At 30.3% G+C, this 13,950-nt stretch overlaps 1 long non-coding RNA gene across 1 annotated transcript; it reads right to left on the bottom strand.

Annotated features, from left to right (window-relative positions):
• Window positions 1-4,986: 4,986 nt before the first annotated feature.
• LOC146994974 (uncharacterized) lies at window positions 4,987-13,585 on the bottom strand. Its single transcript, XR_015043406.1, has 4 exons — window positions 12,131-13,585; window positions 10,951-11,060; window positions 8,750-8,792; window positions 4,987-5,210 (listed from the first exon to the last, which is right to left on the bottom strand). It is a non-coding gene; the product is annotated as an uncharacterized LOC146994974 (long non-coding RNA).
• Window positions 13,586-13,950: the final 365 nt, after the last annotated feature.

The following is a 13,950-nucleotide window of genomic DNA, read 5'->3' as shown; positions in this document are numbered from 1 at the left end:
TCTCTAGAAACAGATGAAATTTTACTTTCCAAGCTTCGCATTTCCCATCAAACGCGGGACCGGTTCGGGGGCTTTTCTTCTTCTTCTTCTTTTTTTTTTTTTTTTTCTTTTTAAATTTGTTTTCCTTAATTTCTCCTTGACGGAACACTGTGGAATTTGAGAATTTTTATCTTTTCAAGACCTCTTAGTATTTCATTTGACCTACTGTTTTTGTCTACTAGTTTAGAGAAGCAGATGATTAGCTGGTTATGAAAGAAATTTTAAAAAAGAATTCATTGTGGCTAAGCGGATTAGGAATTAACAAATGCAGCGCGAAATGGTTCTGTCAACAGAAAGTTACATTGAAAATACGAATATCATTTTAATATTATAATGGTTTTCCAGCACTTTAAGAAAGTAAAATATGTACTTTTAATCTTTAAGGAGGAAAGTATTAATTAAAAATATCTGATGAGGACACCGCATTACTTCCTTGTACGACCTAGTAAATTATGCACATTTTTTTTATATACAACTTCATTTAAACTTATTTAAGCGAATTTCACTAGAGTTACAGTGCATGGACAAAAATATGGAAACACCTTGTGAAATGCATGTTTGAAAAGAAAGATTGATTTTAATGAAATATGTAGGTGGCGCTGGCGTTTTTGACTACTGACGATACCTATAAAACTTCGTAAATGTGCTAAACAGTTCAGTTGTTGTCGGAGTACTGTTATGTGAGGTTGTCATTGCATTATGTCAGAGTTAACAGACTTCGAACGTGGGCAAATTGTTGGAGCACGTATGGTAGGTGCTTTCGTAAGCAAGGTAGCCGAGGTGTTTAGTGTTTCAAGAGGTACTGTATCGAAGATTTATTCCTCATATTTGAAAAGCGGAAAAACATCATCTGCTAAATCACAGCGCGGACGAAAGTGTGTCCTAAGTGATCGTGACAGACGATCATTAAGGGCAATTGTGACGAAAAATAAGAAGACCACAGCTGCAAAAGTTACTGCTGAAATGAATGTTGTGTTACCGAACCCTGTGAGTACCAAAACAATTAGAAGGGAGCTTCATAAACAGGGAATTGCTGGCCGTGCTGCAATTGAGAAGCCACTCATCAGTGATGCTAATGCCCGTAACAGGAAAAGGTGGTGTTTAAGTCATAAAGCCTGGACTATAGAGCAGTGGAAGCGAGTAATATGGTCTGACGAGTCTTCTTTCACATTGTTTCCCACTTCTGGCCGAGTTTACGTCTGGAGAACGCCATCTCAAGCCTATAATACAGACTGCTTGTTGCCAAGAGTGAAACATGGCGGGGGTTCTGTTATGGTTTGGGCAGCCATATCGTGGTTCTCTGCTAGCCCCATGATAACTGTGTCAGGGCATATGACTGCCAAGACTTATGTGAACATTTTGGCCGATCAAGTTCATCCCATGGTACAAACTTTGTTCCCCGATGGTGATGGTGTCTTCCAAGAAGACAAAGCCCCTGTTCACACAGCTCACATTGTCCAGGACTGGTTTTCTGAGCACGAGGATGAGTTGTCCCATCTCTCCTGGCCACCACAGTCACCAGACCTGAATATTATCAAACCTCTGTGGTCTACATTAGAACGGAAAGTACGTTCTCGTTATCCACCGCCAACATCGTTATCTGAACTTGCCACCGTTTTGCAGGAAGAATGATATAATATTCCCTTGGCAAACATACAGGAACTGTATTTATCCATTCCGAGAAGACTACAAGCTGTTTTGGATGCCAACGGGTTTCCTACACCATATTAAGCAAAGAAACATGTTTTTTTTTAAAGGTGTTTCCATATTTTTGTCCAACCCCTGTATATTTTTCATTCAATGAATTCAGTTCTCACCTCACGGCAAGGCAAAAGTATAAGAAACCTCAAAACATCTTCATTTAAGATTGTAATATACAGAAGAACCTAAAGCATCAAATACAGTTAAAAACAGTCATTTTTTTTTTTCTTACAATTCAATTTAGAGTTTCTACGCAGAAACAAGCAACTGGGTCAGCGGGCAGGAAGACAAAAGTTTTGGAGCACAAAATCGAAACTTTTAGCTTCACTGGGCAAAAAGACACTGAAGTTGGTGCACTAACCGACTTAATACCCTAAATTAGTGGTTCTCAACCTTTTGACTAACGCGTACCATTTAAACAAAAATTGAAACCTTTAGTACCACCACCACAAAGTACTTCTACCACCAGTACGCTTGAACAAAGCTCAGATAGCATAAATTTACGAGTGTTAGAGAAAAAAACTCAACCAAGATGTTGGGGTTATTTTTTTTTTTTTTTTTTTGAATTTAATAGTTAAAAATTTGCTTCTTTGCGTACCATCTATTTTTCTCTTAAGTACCACCAGTTGAGAACCTCTGCCCTAAACTACTAGGAGTTTCTAATGTAAATAAATACAGCCTCTTTAAGCCTACCCAGGCAGCTTGCATTCGTAAATTGCACGAGAAAAATACGTGCAATTTACGAATGGCCTTTCGTATAAAAACCGTTCAAGTTGAACGTAAAAATATCATAAAAAGTGTCCAGTGGCAATTACTAAATATTTACGTATATTTTTACGTTATACTATACGTAACTTTTACGTAAAATTTAGGTATATTTACGCGAGAGACTACTGTTCATTCGCAACTTTTACGTATAATATACGTAAATTTCAGGGATTTACGTATATTTTTAGTAAAAATTTACGTATATTTATCGCATATACGTAAATCTCAAATTTTTGCTTCACGTATGCGTATATATTTAGTAAAAATTTACGTAAATTTCCCCGATTTTTTACTGTATATAAACGTATATATTAGGTAAAAATTAAGGTAGATATTCCCCGTATTTTACGGTACAAAAACGTATATATTTGATAGTAATTGACCTAAATCTTCCCTATGTTTTCTTTGCATATGCGAATGACTGGTAAAAATTTAATCCGATGTATTCTCCACTTTACTGTGTATAAATGCACATTTTTTGGTAAAAAATTTGCATAAATCTTTACCTTTCACTGCATTTTTCATAAAATGTACTTATTTTAATCTCATATTTTTTATATAAATCTATGCAAAAACTTTCTGTATGCTATGATTAAAAGGTAAAATAATTTTTATATCAAATTCTTACATATCTGCCTTTTAGTTATGTACAGCAATATGGAATATATATAACTGGAAAATTTAAATGCACTAGTAAATGCAAAAAAAAAAAAAAAAAAAAAAAAAAAAAAATTCTATTAAAAATTACGTAACACTTAAAGGCTTCATTTCAAAGTGACTACAAAATATGCAATAAATTTAGTAAACATCAATTCTGTGTTTTAAATCAATTAATGCCATCGTTCATTTGCATTTTTGTTTACTAAATTCATTTCAAAATTTAAATTTACTAAAAAACTGTAGCAAACAGTTGTTTACTAAATAACACTTTAAATAAATTATTTGCTTTTCTGAAGGACATTTTCTTATGCCATGTAAATGAACGATAGCATTGATTTAAAACATAGAACTCAGGTTTACAAAATTTATTGCATATTTTGTAGTCACTTTGAAATGAAATATTAAAAGTGATTTTCAGCCTTTTAGTGTTATGTAATTTTTGAATAGAAATTAATTTTTTTGCATTTAAATTTTCCAGTTATATATATTCCATATTGCTGTACATACCTAAAAGGTGGATATGTAAAAATTTGATATTAATTTTATCTTTTAATCATAATATGCAGAACATTTTTGCATAGATTTATATAAAAAATAAGAGATTAAAATAAGCACATTTTATGAAAAATGCAGTAAATAGGTAATTGGAGATTTATGCAAATTTTTTACCAAAAATGTGCACTTATACACAGTAAAGAGGAGAAGACATTGGACTAAATTTTTACCAAAGTCATTCGTATATGCAAAGAAAACATAGGGAAGATTTAGGCCAATTATTATCAAATATATAAGTTTTTGTACCGTAAAATACAGGGAATATCTACGTTAATTTCTATCTAAAGTACAATATAGTTAATTAACAAATTCAGTAAATGAATGTAGCACAAAAGAAAACATCATACGTTTAGATTATTTGAATGAGTGTGCTAAATTTTAAAATTGTTAAATATAGACCAGGAAATTGTAGAAAACTTACCTTTTCCAATAGTTTACCAAGTTGACTTTGTTATTTTCCTTGAAGATGAATGTTTAATGTCACAAATATTTCATTCATATCTTCAGATAATACACAAATCTATACATATTTATTTATTAAAATTCAGTTTATCCCAAACATGTTAAAGAAAATATTAATTTGCATGCAAGTTAATCGAGTAACTTCTGTTTTAATTACACACATAATTACGATATGTAAAAATTTTACATTTATCAGTCAATCTTGCAATGTATTGTAATCTATTATTGTTGTCTTTTTCAGTTTAAAATCTTATAAATATATTAGATCAGTACTAAAAGTTCACCTCTACAAAAGAAATGCTTTATTGAGGTATTTTTAAAAAGTTCCCTTTTACAATGTAACTGTTAATTTCATAAATAAGTTCATAAAATTATGCAAATTCAAAATTACCTAAATATGTTCTTTATTTTATCTTATATACCAGATAAAATTTTAAAAAGTTAATTTGTTTAGGAATATTTAAGTTTTTAAATATTTACATCATGTGACTTTTTCTATAACATCATTATAAATGTGCATGTTGATGTGGACATATCAATTATTTTTTTCATCAAATAGCTTTATGGTATTAAATGATTTAAAAAGAGGCCTGGACAAAAGAAAGCAATTAGAAGTTGGCTAATTTTTTATTAATTTGTTGTCAAATGCTGTGCATTTTAGATTATGCTCATATGATGACAATGAGTTATTTAAATTATAAAATTATTATGAACATATCCCACATAAATTAACAAGTATAAAATTTCAAGTTGTTTGAAGTATTATGAACTGTAATACTTGCAAAAGAAATACACATGAAATTAATTTAAGAATTAGGTTTATTTTACAGGTATTCGAAAACTGCAATTACTGTTAAACAATAAAAACTAACATTAAATCTGAAGAGCATATTTTTTTCAATAATAAATTCCACATAGACTTCATGTAGCTTCGCCATATTTGTTATATAGTTTGCTGTCTTTAATATCCTGCTCGATTTTTGTAAAAGTGAATTCTCTGTCACCCAATGTTTTGAGAACAGCTCCTAAACAAGAAAAAGAAAAATTTGTAATAATTTCACACTTCAGAGGTTTTCAGTTTTTAAATATAGTTGAAGTATTAAAAGATGCATATAAAATGCACTGAGTATTTCATATTTAAAAATTTACATTTCAGTAATTAAAAATTTAATTTCACACTATCACACAGTAAGCTTCAATTATATACCTTACACAATGCCTATAATTTCAAGTTAAAAATACTTAAGATTTGTTTAGAACTGCAAGGTTGAGAAAGTCTTTAATGGCTATGTTTGTATTTAAGTACATGAGAAAAAACTTAATTTTGTATTAATTATATTGCATTAGCCTTTTCAATTTTACTCCTACATATAGTAAAGAATATTCACTTTCTTACAGATAACTTTTTCTTAAATAAAGAGTAAGCAGAAAACTAATCACAACACTATATACATATAACAGAATACTTCATAAACATATACATGTCATTAACATATGTATATGCATTAACAGGCTATTTTACACATTTCAATAAACCAGAAACCAATACGCAATCAAAAGTATTATCAGTAAATTCCTCTAAAATCAGAGCAAAAATCTTTAATTATGATAACAATGGCATCTCAGTTTGCAATATAAAATATTTCAAGTCTACATTCATGTGCATTCTAAGCAAACAGAAAGCTGAATAACAATAAAATTATAAATACCATAAAAAAGTTAAGAGCCACGTAGAATGATAGCAAGACTAAATGAAGTCTTCCTTCAAAAATCAATTTAAACTCAAAAATTTGCCTTCCTGTTTAACATCTCAAAATAGAGTTACTGCTTACACTAACTAAATTTCCTGTCTTGGCAAAATAAAAATTGTCACTTCTGTTGCAGGAAATATTTGCTGCAAACTTTGTATGCAAATAGTCCAGTGAAAAAATTTTAATTGTGGCTTGAATATTTTCTTTATTAAATAAATGAAAAATTCCCACATAATATTAATTTATGATCCACATGAAGCTTTTTACCTCTACCATATCATGTAGCTATTTTAAAATATATACTCTCATATAAAAGCCACAGAATTTTTTTACCAATATTAATATAGTATAAATCATTAATAAATCTTCTAAAAACAGCCTCAAAATTTCTGAATTTGATACCCAAAACATAATTCTATGTAACTGTTAATGTATGCATTTGCTTGCACATACTTAAAATGAATTATACACACAAAAACTTAACATATTAACTTTAATAAATTCTTAGGTTGAGCTTTACATTATGGTAACTTGGCGATTTTTTGGCGAAAATTTGTCAACCAACTCTCCTACAGCAACCCTCTATTTTTTTTCCCCGCCGCCATTTTGTCTTCACGAAGTAAAGACATGTTTCTTTTCTTCTTATCTACTGAACACTTCTTCCAACAATCTACTAGCCAAATTACACTTATGCTAGAAATTTTATCTAACAAAACTGCTTAATCATGACAAATATTCACTGCAAAATTGGGAAAAAGTGCACAATACCATACTCCTTACGCGTTTTTTAAAATAACACATACACATAAACCATGTACACGCCGACTTATTTTTACTTAAAAAAACATCCCAGAATTGCACAAAAATGGCATTGCGCACTCTTCACTATATCCATGTACACTGCTTTTTTCTCATAAATTAGAAAAATGTCACGAAAATACATGACAATATTCTCAATCTTTAAACCCGGTAAAAAGAACATATATGAAACTACCTGATCGCGAAAAAGTATTTACCCTTTACAAATATGAACATTTCCACATATAAATTAAATAAAATATCCAAAAACTTTTACCTCTAAATCATCTATTACATTATACACGTCACCAACGAATTCATACCGCAAGTATTACAAGTACTTAGTATCAAATATTTAAATTATTTCCATGCACGTTTATTTCAACTTAAACGTATACCAAATTCCTACAAACATAAAATTCACAAAATAACTATCATTTCATTAAAATATAATTAAATTCAAAAACACTACTTAAAATATAAATGAGCACATACATTAAATTAATAAAAATTACCTTACAATATTAATTACTTTAAACTAAATCATTGCTAATAACAATTTTCCCAATAATACCAAATTCCTTTCCACCTTACATTTAGAACAATGCATAAAAATAATATCCTCAAATAATTAAAAATACTAACTTACCTAATCTTCTTCAGAATCTTGATTATGTGGCGGATACACTTTTCTAATTCATTCAATAAAATTATTGAAAGATGTTTTCTGCGAATTTTTCCTCCATACTTCCTCCGCTAAATAAAAAGCAAACTTCTCTTTATCACAATGCCTATATACCCATTTCGAATTCACTTTACTTAGGGCCATGTGATCCAAAAATTACACAACACTGTTTCACACAACACAGAATAAAGCTAAATACAAAATTTCCACATTTTTTCCCGATTTCTCCCCTTTTCCGATTAAAGAACCGTAATTCGTCCATTAATATCACATGACATATCCCATGATCTCTCATTTCCCTCACGCAAAATAATGCGTAATCGGAACTGAGTACTGCTCACATTATTACCAAAGTCCCAGGTCCTTTATCGCCTTCAAAATGTCGCCAAACTACCAGTTACCATATTGTAAAGATCAACCAATTCTTAATTAGCAGGATGACTCAATTAAGGCAAAATATGAAAGAAATCTACCTGATGGAATAGTTGTAAAAGATATATTTAAAAAAAGCTAATATTGTTTATGTTACACATGGCAGAAATTGAGTAAACTGTATGCAGATGGATTATTTATTAGGAATAGAAGTTAGATCAAAGTATCAAAGTCACACTAGGGCTTTAACCATTTGGGTGCAAAGAAGCATCTCAATTTAAAAAAGAATAATTTAAAAAAGCTAACAGAATTTTATAATTTTTACAATCTAGTACAAATATTAGACACATAAACCACACTAAATGCCATTATTTACTTGCATATTTTCCTTCTTTGTATACTTTACTCCTTAATTTTTCAGGATATGATTTAGAAACAGAGTTATGGTAAAAATGTATACTGGTAAAAAAAATATAGCTGAAACTGATAAGTCCTTTGAATTATATACTATAGTGCAAAGGGGGATGGAATATGTGACTAAATATGATAAATCAGATTACAATAACATTAAACAAATAACATGAAAAACTAAAAAAAGAAATTTTATTTGAAATTATTTTTTAACTCATGGAAAGACAGACAGTATTTCCAACTTATTAAATTCAATTATATTTTACCTTCGTCAAACCAATATTGGTAAGAGAGTTGTATTTAAAATCGGTGCTAAGCTAAAGCTGCTTTCTTGCCTAATTTTATACTATTGAAAATACCGGTAATTGTCAAAGTTATTCGTACTCAATATGTGTAAGATTATTAATGAGCTGCCAAACCGCAGTTAACCATCTAATATACTACATTCTACGTTATTATTTTTCTTTTTGAATGTCAGGTTTTCATTATTTCTGCCAATATATCTGTAACAGGACAAAGATTGAGTTAATGTAGAACAGAAAATTACCTTGCAAGTTAGCACCTTTACCTTAGTGGCAGTACTTCATTCTCTAGAAAAAACATTTTAAATTTTTATACTTAAACAAAAAATTCATATTTGTTACAGCAAAACATCATTAACACAATAAACCAGAGTTGAATGCAAATCTAGTTTAACTCCATTCTTGAAAACTAGTTTATTACTTTCAATTTAATTTAAAAATAATAAAAAATAAGGTACGTATTATGATGACTACCTAGATATCTCGCCTAAACTGGCAATCCTTATAGGTTATACAGGTTAACCCTAACATAGGTTATAGAGGGCACTAAGATAGAGAGTATTAATCCCACACTAGGGACTCTAACATTTGGTAGGAACAGTTTGAAAAGTGAAACAGATATTTATAGTGAACCAATGCAAAACAAAAACAATAGTTCTTTAGGGACAAAGCCCCTTTGGACTAATAAATACGAATAAATTAACAGCTTTTAGCTATTTTTTCTTCTTGTAAAATTAGACATACAGAATATTTTTAGAAAATAACAGTACTTTAAGCATGCATTTTCCACATATTTAACACAATAATTCATTCTAGCTCTGTTGCAATACTGGCAAAGGTACTCCTCTGTTATTAGGACGGGATTCAGAAATGTACAATGAAACCTCGAGATACGAGGAAAGTATGAGCAAAATACGAGCATTAATTCGAGTAACGAGCAATGAGCCAGGCTGTTGGTACGGGTGGCACCATTTCCCTATACGGCTCAACTCGGGGAATCCCCTCAACAGATCACTCAGTGTTCTTTTATATACGTGTTTGTGCACTTTAAGTTAATTGTTTTGACATTTAACGTGAAAATAATTATTTCAAGATGCCTCGCAAGAAGATTGTTGCCTCAGATAGTGCTGCAAAGAAAAATGAGGAGGCCATGGCCATCGATATCAAGAAAGAAATCATAGATAAACATAAGCATGGTGACGGAATTGGCAAAGACTTGCGGCCTTTCAACATCGAAAATCTATACTATTCTGAAGAAGCAGGAAGAAATTAAGAAACCTGATGTAGGCAAAGGAATTATCGTTTCTTCCAAGCACCATAAAAGTACTCCTAGATGTTGAGAAGCTGTTGTTGGTGTGGATTAATGAGAAGGAGTTAAAATGTTGGTAACAAAGTTAAACTACTGTTATATTATTTACCAGTGTTATTTATTAGGAAAAATTGACTTGATATTAAAATGTTGATATTTTTTGGGGTGTGGAATGGGTTAACTGAATTTCCATTATTTTCAATGGGGAAGCTTGTTTCTAGATACGAGAAATTCGCTATACCAGTTGAATGCTGGAACGAATTAAACTCGTATCTCGGGGTTCCACTGTAGATATGTAAGCATGTGTATATGCATGTATGCGCATATATGTGTAAAGTATACACATACATACATAAAGAATATACACATGCACACTCGAGCACCTACATTTAAAAATGCATGCATATAAACACACATTTCTGAATCTGGTCCTGATAACAGAAGAATACCTACATGAATCATAGGATTTACATTAATCAGTTTTATTAGAATTCTTAAATGCAGAGGATTTAGATTAATCAGTTTTATTAGAATTTTTAAATGCAGAGGATTTGCATTAATCAGTTTTATTAGAATTTTTAAATGCAGAGGATTTACATTAATCAGTTTTATTAAAATTCTTAAATGAAATCTTCACTATCCGAAAATTTAGTTTCATTTCCAGCTGAAACTGTATCAGGACAATCTCATTTATATTACTTCCCTCTAACAACTGAACATTTTGAAAACCTTTTCTATTCCATGGAAAACTAATGCTAAATTAAACATACATTTTCTAAATCTGAAAATTTTAAGTTAGCTTAGAAACTGTAATCATTCTTAAAGTTTGATTTATGCAGATGTTAGATCAATAAAATTACTTTCCTGTGAAAAAGTAATATGGCATTGAACAACACGATTTTACACATCAAGATATACTGAGTGAAAATTCCTGAAATGTTTTATTTCTTGGTATCTCTGCAAGAATTGTATAAATAAGACTACCTCCCTTTAAAAAAAAAAAATTTTAGTAAATACTATGAAGAAAATTGGTTACATTATTTACAGTTCATAATTAATAGAAAATAAATCATTTCTTAGCTTATCAGAATTTATTTTTATCACATTCATAAACAGTACTAATTTAAACAAACATACCATTATGATTTAAATAACTATGAAATAGAAAATCCAAAACTGCATCTTTGATGGTCTAGTAGATTGGACGTCTCGTTTATTACAATTCAGCAGGGTGCTGACTCCCCAGACTGTAATATATATATAATTAATTTACAAGGGAAAAAGCAACAAAAATATAAACAATTTCTTGGTTTTATATAAGCATTTCTGCACATTTACAATTTTAATTTTTTTTAACTATCTAGTTATATCAAAATACATGATTTAGTAAAATATAATTCAAATAATTTAAGGTATTTTAGATCAAATGCTAATTTTTTCATGCAAGTCTAATAATCAACATAACTATCAAGTTTTGACTTCGAAAATTATGTTTAGAGAAACTTCAAGCTGCAGTAAATAATAATAAATTTATTCAAAACTGAAAGTAAAGCATTCTTACTTTATTTTCTTTCTTTAACTATGGCAGATCTTTTAAAACAACAAAATCAAACAAACAAAAAAGAAATGCATTCATGAAAGGACTTAGGACTTGTTTATTATTCATGAAAGGATATATTTCAGTAATTACAAGTGCATAAAAATTCAGTATATATATATAAAAAAAAAAAAATGAACACAGATTTGGAACAAAGTACCTGTGTTTCTATGGCATAAAATTTCCTTTTTTAATAGCACAATATCTTTGAGTTAAAGATTATATATTAAAGCAAATTTATAAAACTAAATTCAAAAATAAGAAATTAAATTATTTTTAGGGAAAACACTAAGCAAATAAAAAATTTTGAATTTCATAAATAAATGAAAGTTACATGCTTTATTTTTTGGCATAAGGTAGATAACATTTCCATAACAGATTTCTGAACAATTAGTCATGTTAATATTGCCTTTCTTTTTCCATTAAAAGCTATTTTCTGCTTAATTACAGTATGCTTTAAGATAAATATTAAAACGTTTGAGTAAAAATAATATAACTATAAAAAGGTGAGACACATACAAAAAGGAGTGACACAAACAGTAAGAAACAGACTAGTGCAAAATTTAACAGTACCAAATCCTGAAAATGAATCATTAGGCACGTACACAAAAGAACAACACATGGAAAATCACATTTCCTACACAGACGTTATTTATAAAATTTTATATAGGTGAAGAAAGTACGAGTATTAAACACTGAAAATATAAAATATTCACTTACTTTCTTCAAATAATTAGTAACTTCGATGGATTCAGTCACAAACGCCAATCCACGAACAAACAGTATTCTTTGCGACTTTACCATTCTTTTCCAAGGTTCTTGATTCTTTTCGACCATTCATTCCATTCCATTCCATTTTGCTATGGCCGGTGTGCAGCTAGTGAATGCGGCTTTACCGGCTCCTGATATGTGGTGGCACCTGAAATCAGTAGTTCTGACAGTCAGGTGGTGGTGACTAAAGGTCAGGAGAAAAGGGGGTGACCCTGCGTCACAGAATGGGAACCAGACTTATTGGAAAACGCGGTGGTGGGAAAGCATTCTCTTTTCCTAATAATTCCCTAATAATATAGAAGATTGAGGAGAAATACATAATATATAAAATTTGCATAAATTGATAAATTTGTGAACATATAAAGATACTTGCATAAGGTAATTCTGGAGTAGTTAAGATAAAACATGCATAAGGTATAAAGTTCCTGAAAATAAAGAAAATTAAGTATAATACATATGTACAAATAATAAAAGTTAATACATGGCAATTAATAATAAGAAGAAAGCTGGAGTGAATTCAAAATCTGGATTAATATAAAGTGAAATCAAATGTAAAATATATACAGATATATACAAGATGTTAAGTCGGAAAATTTTGATTGAATTGATGGGCCGCCCAGGGCCTCAGGTCTTTATCTTCTGGCAAGGGAGCATAGTTAAAGACTTGGAATTGGTTCATGAAGGGACAACTACTAAGAGCTTTATTGAAAAATTTTCATTTGTCTTCTGAATGAAATCTTTGATGAGGTCTATCTTTAGGTCCTTATGTAGGGTTGCATTTGAAACGTAGAAATGCGCATTTGTGATTAGCCTTAGGAATTTATTCTGGATGATTTGGAGCTGTTTAATTTCTTTGTCTTTGATAGTAGCCCAAGCAGGCGACGCATAACAGAGGATGGGCCTGATGATAGCTGTATAAATATGTTTCTTGCTTTTGAGATTTAGCTCTGAGTATTTTCCCAGTAGAGGCATGAGGCTCTTCATGTTTCCATAGGCTTTGCCTTTAATAATTTTGATGTGATCAGTCCAGGTGAGTCTATGATTAATGGTGATGCCAAGATATTTAGCTTTGCTGACTATGGGAATATTTTTGTCAAAGAGCTTAAGTTCGTTAGTGAGGATTTGATGAGTTTTTCTGTTTCTGCTGATAATGAGAAGCTGAGATTTCTCAGCATTAATAACAATACGCCATAGCTTGCACCAATGTTCGATCAAAGGCATCATTGTTTGGAGTTTTAATATTGCAGCATTGGGGCTAAGGGATTTTACTGCAAGAGCAGTATCATCCGCATAGCAGCCAAGGAATCTGTTAATTTCATGATCAGGATTAGGGAAGTCGGATACAGATTCTTTTCGACCGCCATTGCTGAGTGCTAACTTCACAAATATCCCGCCACAACCGGAAGTAGAAAGTGTCTGCTTTGCCATTGGTCAGTGAACAAGAATTGCAAAGTTTTTTTTTTTTCTTTATAATTAAACATATTAAGAAAGCCTCTAAATTAGCATATGAAATAAACTTACTTTTGCATTATATAAATTTATATTCACAGCATCTCTGTATTAAGGTAATAATTAAATTTTTCTACGAAAAATAGAAATGTCTGTGTATGCGCATGCTCAGTGTATAATCGTAAATCCGGTTAATTTTTAAAAGTTAGCGTAAAATTAACTATGCAAATTTTGAGTTCATTTAATGGACCCTTGTACTTATTCTGTAGATCTCCATATTAAGAATGTCTTTAACTGTTTCAGGAAAAATATAAAATATA

Source organism: Stegodyphus dumicola, chromosome 10, assembly GCF_044657685.1.
Source record: "Stegodyphus dumicola isolate Sdum_Otavi_A_Nest chromosome 10, ASM4465768v1".
Taxonomy (NCBI): Eukaryota; Metazoa; Arthropoda; class Arachnida; order Araneae; family Eresidae; genus Stegodyphus; species Stegodyphus dumicola.
The sequence above is the reverse complement of the archived record's forward strand: the minus strand, read 5'-3'. Positions and strand labels throughout refer to the sequence as shown.